The sequence below is a fragment of the Geospiza fortis genome, unplaced genomic scaffold (assembly GCF_000277835.1).
Source record: "Geospiza fortis unplaced genomic scaffold, GeoFor_1.0 scaffold29, whole genome shotgun sequence".
NCBI classification, from domain to species: domain Eukaryota; kingdom Metazoa; phylum Chordata; class Aves; order Passeriformes; family Thraupidae; genus Geospiza; species Geospiza fortis.
Window position 1 is genome coordinate 4,476,523 of NW_005054349.1, and position 7,500 is coordinate 4,484,022.

A 7,500-nucleotide genomic window follows, 5' to 3' on the forward strand; every position below is an offset into this window, starting at 1 on the left:
TCGGGCGGTGCGCGGCGGCTCCGGGGTCACGGACGGAGTTAATGGAGCCCCAACAATGCCGACCCCTTCCCTTCTACGTAGGCACTTTCCTCACCGTGCCATCCAAACCGGCGTGATGACAAGAACGCGCTGGTTTCATCCCGGGCAGAAATCCCGTGCTTTTTTTGGTCGTTGGTTGTGTTTTGTTGTTGTTTTTTTTTTATTTTCCGGTGAAGCTTCTCCCAGCGAACGGGGGGATGCGCTCAGAGATGGGCACCCCCAGCTCCTGCCACCGCAGAGGCCGTCCCGCCTGTGCTTTAGAAATAATCCAAATACAGTTCCCGAACGGACAGAATTCTGCTCAGACATGTTTAAAGGAGAATGGGTTGGATTTGAGCACTGGCTAGTTAACCTCTGTTGACTAATGAGACACTGAAGACAAATCGCTCTGTTCCTTGGATGACAAATACCTGCGTTGCTGTTTGGTAGCTTACCGAGCAATTTCCATGTGGGGTTTGGGTTCATGTGTTGTGTTTTCCCTTTCATTTATTTATTTATTATTTATTTAACTATACGCTTTTCCAGCTGTAGCAGTCGGCGTGCAAAGCATCCAGCGATGCTCCTGATCTCGCAGAGGGATTGAAACGCCTCCTGCATTTTGAAGCGCCTCGTCATCCCTAGATTTACGTTTATAAATACGTAGATGCTGCTGCTAATTCTTGGTTTTCTCACAGACTTTCGTATGTTTACGGCTCTCTGGAAAGTTTCCTCCCCGCTCCCTTCAGATCGCGCCAACCAAAGCTGTTATAAAAATGAACTTTCAGGCCAGGCTGCCTTGCTAAAAGATGTTTCCTTCGTGAATTGAGCTTGGGCGGTGCAGGATGGTGATGCTGGGGCAGGCTGGGTGTCGTCCCCCCCACAAAAATCCCCAACAGCCCCTGCCACAGCTCCATGCGCTCCATCCCCAGCAGGTTTTTTCTCTCCCCCCCGCCCAGCAGAGTGCCGGTGCAAGGCTCTGGAGGCTGCAGCATCCCTTCCCCTCCCTGCCCTGCCCGTGCCGGGGGCTGCGGGAAATAAATGGGAATAAATCAAAGTGGGGGCTGCCCGGGCCAGGGGGTGCCCGGGGCCCGCCCCCCTCCGCCCGAGCGGAGACGGGCAAAGGCGCTCTGCAAACTTTTAATGAAATCACCGGCGCTATCGATTTTTATGGGTTTTTTTTACCGCGCTTCAGACATTGGAAAGTGTCCCTCTGGGGATGGGGGAGGGGGCAGAAGGCAGCGGTGCAACGCGAGCTGTATTGGATATTGAGTTATTTCATATTTTAGAAAAATCAACCGCGTCTCTGAGGGTCCTCCAGAGAGGAAAGGACTCCGGGAGGGGCTTGAGCCAACCCACAGAGCTGGGGTTTAGCCGTGCAGGTATCAGTTTGCAGTCCCCTCGTGGAGCTCTAGGGGCCCGTGTTATCCCCGCGCTCCCTGATGGAGAACCCCGGGAGAGCCGGCTCTCCCCCTCGGACAACTCGTTCTTGAAGTGCCACATCCAAGTATTTCCTATTTGCCTCTTCTCCAAACTGTTTTGAAATTACTAGTAGCGGATAAGTAAATTGCAAGTAAACCTAGTGAATTAGGATGAGTCTCTATCAGTTTAATTTATGTTTTATAGTTAGTTTAGCCTTCTGATTTGATTGCCTTAGTAATGTGAATTGCCTACAGCTGCTGATGATACAGCTTTAATTCTGTTTTAAAGGTCATGTAAACATGTGCCTGTAGCATAAGGAATGCAAATTCAATTCCCTTTTAATGCTTCCTCACATTCACTTCACAGCCTTCACCTAGAAAATTAGCAGGATTTAATAGGGAGCCGTGTGGCTGTTGTGATTCCATTAAAAGCCCCTCTCCCCCCAGGCGTGGCTCTCCCGGCCCACCCCACGCCCGTGACGCTTCCCACGCCCGTTTTGGTGGGAATCGAGGCATTTTCCACCCCGGGACGGACTCATCCCTTCACCTGGATGCTTTATCCGCAGGTAACTGTCCCAGGGCTGGAGAACCCGGCGGCACCGGGAATTCCCCCTCCAAGCAGCCAGAGCATCACCCAGGTGTACACCTATGCGTAAGGCTGTAGTACAGCCGCGTGTTCCTTACGTCACGGTGAAAGACGGTGCTGGGAAAGAGAAAAATGGATAAAAGTTTTTGTTTTGGGCCGAGGTGGGCTCTCCACATCAGCAGGAGGAGAAGCTGCGCCGCGATGCCAAGGTGATAGGTGTAAACGCGAGGCGCCTGCGCCTTGCAGACGGGCATTTTCGAATTAATTTTTAAACACAGCCAGCTCTGAGTTCATCAGAGATTGCTTCACCCTACTGCAGGGATAAAGAAAAAAAGAAAGAAAAGATATAGAGCTAGAAAAAAAAAATTATTATACCACTGTCTTCCCCCTGGTTCAAAGGGTTTTAGTGAAGTTGCTGGGAAGTTTCGCCTTTGAACGGGCGGGCTCTACCCCCAGCTTCATCCCCATCACCTATGCCTCCCCTCCAGCTTCATCTCCATCACCTGTGTGTGTCCTCAGCTTCATCCCATCACCTGTGTGTGTCCCCCAGCTTCATCCCCATCACCTATGCCTCCCCTCCAGCTTCATCTCCATCACCTGTGTGTGTCCTCAGCTTCATCCCATCACCTGTGTGTGTCCCCCAGCTTCATCCCCATCACCTATGCCTCCCCTCCAGCTTCATCTCCATCACCTGTGTGTGTCCTCAGCTTCATCCCATCACCTGTGTGTGTCCCCCAGCTTCATCCCCATCACCTATGCCTCCCCTCCAGCTTCATCTCCATCACCTGTGTGTGTCCTCAGCTTCATCCCATCTCACCTGTGTGTCCCCCAGCTTCATCCCCATCACCTGTGTGTCCCCCAGCTTCATCCCCATCACCTATGCCTCCCCTCCAGCTTCATCTCCATCACCTGTGTGTGTCCTCAGCTTCATCCCATCACCTGTGTGTGTCCCCCAGCTTCATCCCCATCACCTGTGCCTCGCCACCAGCATTCCCACCTCTGCCTTCATCCCCATCACCCCGTGTCCCTCTATCTTCATCCCCATCACCCCTGCCTCTCTCTCCCCATCACCCCTGCCTCTCCAGCCTTCATTCCCACCCCTCTGCCTCCCCACCCGCTCCCCACTCGCTGTGAAAATGGTTCAGGTGCCCTCAGGTGCCCCCCGGAGGCCCAAGGAGCCGCGGTGCTGAGAGCACCTGCCCCCTTCCCTTGCAGTGGCAGCCAGGAGCCCACCCCCTGCCTGTCTCTTCCTTGGCTAAAAATGAGCGTTTTTTAGCAAAATCTGAATACTTGTAGTAACAGCTCATTGGTGATTCTGCTAATGTTGCACACCTCATTAAATAGCCCCAAACACAAGGAGGTTTAAATGACTTTATTGAATTAAAAATAGCATAGGAAATCACCTATGGTACTTTCATCAAATAATTACTGTAAACTCTATACATACAGAGAGAGATCCCTTTTAACAAATCTATTCCTAAAGCACGGGGGGGTTCTGCTTAATGGCTGAAATAACTTAGAGCAGCACAACCCGCTTGAAACATTGAGCCACACTCGGGCACTTCCTAATATGTTCCTGTGTGTTTCCCTGAGTGTTTTTCTTCCTTATCTTTTTTTATATCTGAAGTTCTATTCCCCTCCTCTACTCCATGTATTTGATCATTTTTTCAAGTCCCTTGGCTGAACCAATCTCTTTTCATGCAGAGGATAAAAAGAGAAAAACTTCAAAGTAGGTTCAGGTAATTAACAGCTGAGGGGAATATAATCTAAACCATAGGCCCTGCTTTGCACCCAGGTCTGCTTTCAGAGCCAGCCGGCAAGGGAGTGCCTATTCCCCATAGCATCCAAATCTGCTTCCTCTGAACAGCTTTGCCAGGCCTCCAGTTATCACATCTGCATTTCAAACACCATGTCTCTGGCATTAATTATTAATTAGCCTACAGTCACCCCAGAGGATTTAAGTTCCAGCCTGCACATACTTATTCATTGACCTCTATCTTAGTTTTTGTTGGAAAAAAACCCACTAGAATGCTTAATAATTTCCTTTCTCTCAGACCCTCTGTTCCAGTTTCGTGGCAGGGAAACAGTATATTTTGAGATGGAAAATCACAGGGTTGTCTAGAAATTTGTTTAGAGCAAAACGCTATGTCAAGAGTTTGAACAAACCATTTCAAAAGATTTAGAAGGAGTTTTGCTGGAGCATTTTTACCTTTGACAAATGAATTTATGGATTTCCCAGAACTGAGAGATGGTGGAGACAAACGCAAGGCAGTTTGGCTCAGCGTGGAGCAGTTCTCCATGTGCACTTTAAAAATACAAACTGGATTTAATTGCTGGGTGGCACATTTAGAGGATCAAACCAAGGCAAACGCTCATGTGAAAGCTCTGGGGTTACCCTCCTATTGACACTGGTAAGAAGGAAAATAAAAATGCTGTGGCAAGGCACAGGAGTACTTGGGCATTAAATCTGAGCTCTGTCCTCAGGAATATGGAGCTGAAGGAGCCTATTTTTGTATCAGTCCCAAGGTAGTTTGGAAGAGCTCCTTAGCCATTAGAATAAGTACATATCTCACTGCTGCTTTCTTTGCCATTTTGTGTCTTGAGATCAGGGTTCCAGAAGTAAAAATATCAGAGCAATCAGGTAGAAACTGAGTTATATGATTCTCTTTTTTCTCAAAACTCCACGAAATCCGAAGTGCCTGTTTAGAGTTTGGATGAGCAGTTTATTGCATACTCCCCTTTGTTAATGGATTTTAATGCTACAATATCCCACCCCTCTTTTAATTCCTCATGCAATTATCCCTTGATAAACTTTTAAAAATGTTGCCGTGGTTCCTCGTTTTTATTTGTGGTGCTGCTATCTGAAATAATCACTGAAACATGAAATATTTCTCCACTTTGCTTCCTAAGGAAGTGTTTAGTCTGTAATCACGAGGTCAGACTGGTTGACTTCTGTGCCAGCCTAGAATTGATTTTGGAAAGCATTTAATCTGCGCCTAAGACTCTTTGAATTCCTATTTAGTGGAGGATATGGAAAAGAGCTCTGAGACACAAACATTTGTACTTAAACTGCCTCGGGAAACAACAATGCCTTTTTCCAAAATTGCAGCTAAACCAACCCTTTCAGAAAATCATAAGCTTGTGCTGAAATGAGCACCTGAAAATAGATGTAGGGGCCAAAACTGTTGACTTCCATGAGGGATCTCTCTCCTCAACCTCCCTGAGAGTTTTGAGGAGTTGTTGCTGCTCTTTTATTATTTTCACATTTTATGAGTAGATCTGGGGAACGTTCAGCATTCAGTAATAACTATTTTTCCCTCTGCTTCAAATATTTAGAATATTTCTTACATTCAATTTAAACAGCAAAAAGTGCCAGTATTTCACAAGGAAAAGAGGAACAGGCAATACTTCAAATTTAATTTCCAGGAAGATGGTTCCCATTTATAAAACAACAGATTGTATCTTGGTGCTGAAGAGGGAGGTAGATCCAGACTATTTTAATGAGACATCCAGGACCTTTTAATCACTTCTGCAGTGATACTAATACCAGTAATAACAGTGATAATGGAAAAAAAACCCTGGTGTGAAACCAGGGCTGGAATCTGTTCTCGGTAAATGTCAGAATGTTTCTGAAATTAAAACTTAGTGTTAATGTAGCTCTGTTCCATATGAATATTAAAGAGGAATAGGGGCTGAATTTCTTCCACAGCAGAGTGAGATGTTGTTTTAGCAAACAGCCACATGGCAGCTCGATCTGCAGGGATGGATCTGGGGTGATTTTGGGGGGTGGCTGAGGGTGAGGGCAGCTGGGCTGGGTTTGAGCCCTCTGCTGCTGTCTCCTCCTCCTGCCTTTTGTTTACATTTATTGCCATTTGTTAACCAGGTCCTTGGGATAAAGGTTCCATGCCCCAAGATTGGAAAACTGTTGCCAGTGCTGTTAAATTACATTTCTATGTGGTTGTAGAGCCAGGAGTGAGGAAAGCATGAATGTACAGATACAGTGGGTTTGACATGTTGTGAAATATTTGTACTGTTCATGTTAGGAGAGATGAATTTCTATAAGAAGCCTATTTTATGCTTCATTTTATATATATTTGCATTTATAGCTTTCTGTTAAAGCTTAAATATTTTACTCTGTTGGTGAGATCTAACCCTTGGCAAGTCTGGAAATGCTTTGACCTCCATTCTTATTACACCCTTCACTTTTTTTTCATTTAAAATAACACCTGCAATAGTTTTCCAGCCGTGCCTGACATCCACCAAGGACTGAGCTGGAGCTGCATTTTGTATTTCGAATGTTTCGCACGAACATGTTTGGAATTCAGATTTGGAGGGTTGCAGATCACTTTTTATGTAGAGAAGCCACATGGGTAATTCTGATTTTCAATTACTTGCAGCGTGATTATGGTAAAAGACTGTTGATTCCTTGTGTGCTTGGGGTCCATGGGCATCTCTTGATGAAGCCCTGGGTGCAGTTTGAGGGAGGCTTTGCCACCTGTGCCCTTGGAGGGAACAAAGGTCTGGTGGAAGGGGTGGGTGAGGTGGAGATCTCTGCAGATTCTGCTGTGTCAGCAGAAATGGGGCTGGATTAGATTAAATTAGATTAGAGGAGAACGTGGGGCTGGACCTTGAGTTGGCATCACTGACAGCACAGGGTGGTGCTGAAATCTGGGGAGGAAGGCTGGGTGACAGGAGCAGAGGATGTGTGCAGCGTCACCAAAGGCTGCGTGAGTGACATCAGAATGGTTTTGGGTAATGTTTGAAATAATCAAAGCCTCTGGAAGATCCTTGTCCTTCCTTGGTGGTTTTGCCTGGCAATGAACATGCCCTGGATGTGCAGCACGTGCAAAATTGATGTGATGAGGGTGGGAGCAGGGAGAACCCATGAGGAGGCAGCAGATCCCTGTGCCCAGAGGTGCCGCAGATCCTCAGTGGGGACTTTGGCACAGCGACCATCAGCCAGCTATTTCTGAATTCAGCCTGAGCCCATCCTGAACTTGCTGTTTCCCTGACTACAACCTGACCATGCCTGTCCTCCTAAAATTTCCTTTCAGCCACGTCAGCCCTAAACCCCCAAAATGTGACACCCCCAGAGCCCTTGCTGACCCTGCCTGGCGCCTCGTCCTGTGCAGCAGCTCTGGAGTGTTTTAGCCCTTCCAAGGCAGGGGAGGGCTCAGGATGAGCCTGGAAGTGGCCACAGCCCCAGCTCCTGCCTCAGCCCCAGCTCGTGGCCACCTGAGCAGGGTTTGTGGGGTGTCTCCTGAGCAGGGTTTGTGGGGGGCTCCTGCCAGACACCCCTGGCACAGCTGGGCACATCCCGCTCCTGACCCACCACCTCCCCCTGGAGCCCCCACGCTGGGCTGGGCACTTTGAGCTCCTTGCCAGTGCCCCTGTGCAAAGTTTTGAAGACTTTTTAGAGTTCCCCGTCCTGCCACGTATGTATTTTCCTTCCTTTCTTCAAATTTCTTTTAATTTCTC

The 7,500-nt window shown here is 47.8% G+C and overlaps 1 protein-coding gene across 6 annotated transcripts in view; it reads left to right on the forward strand.

The window, feature by feature from the left end:
- The window catches only part of LOC115948130, a 69,294-nt gene that overhangs the window by 3,158 nt on the left and 58,636 nt on the right, over positions 1-7,500 (forward strand). The gene's annotated exons all lie outside the window — the stretch shown is intronic.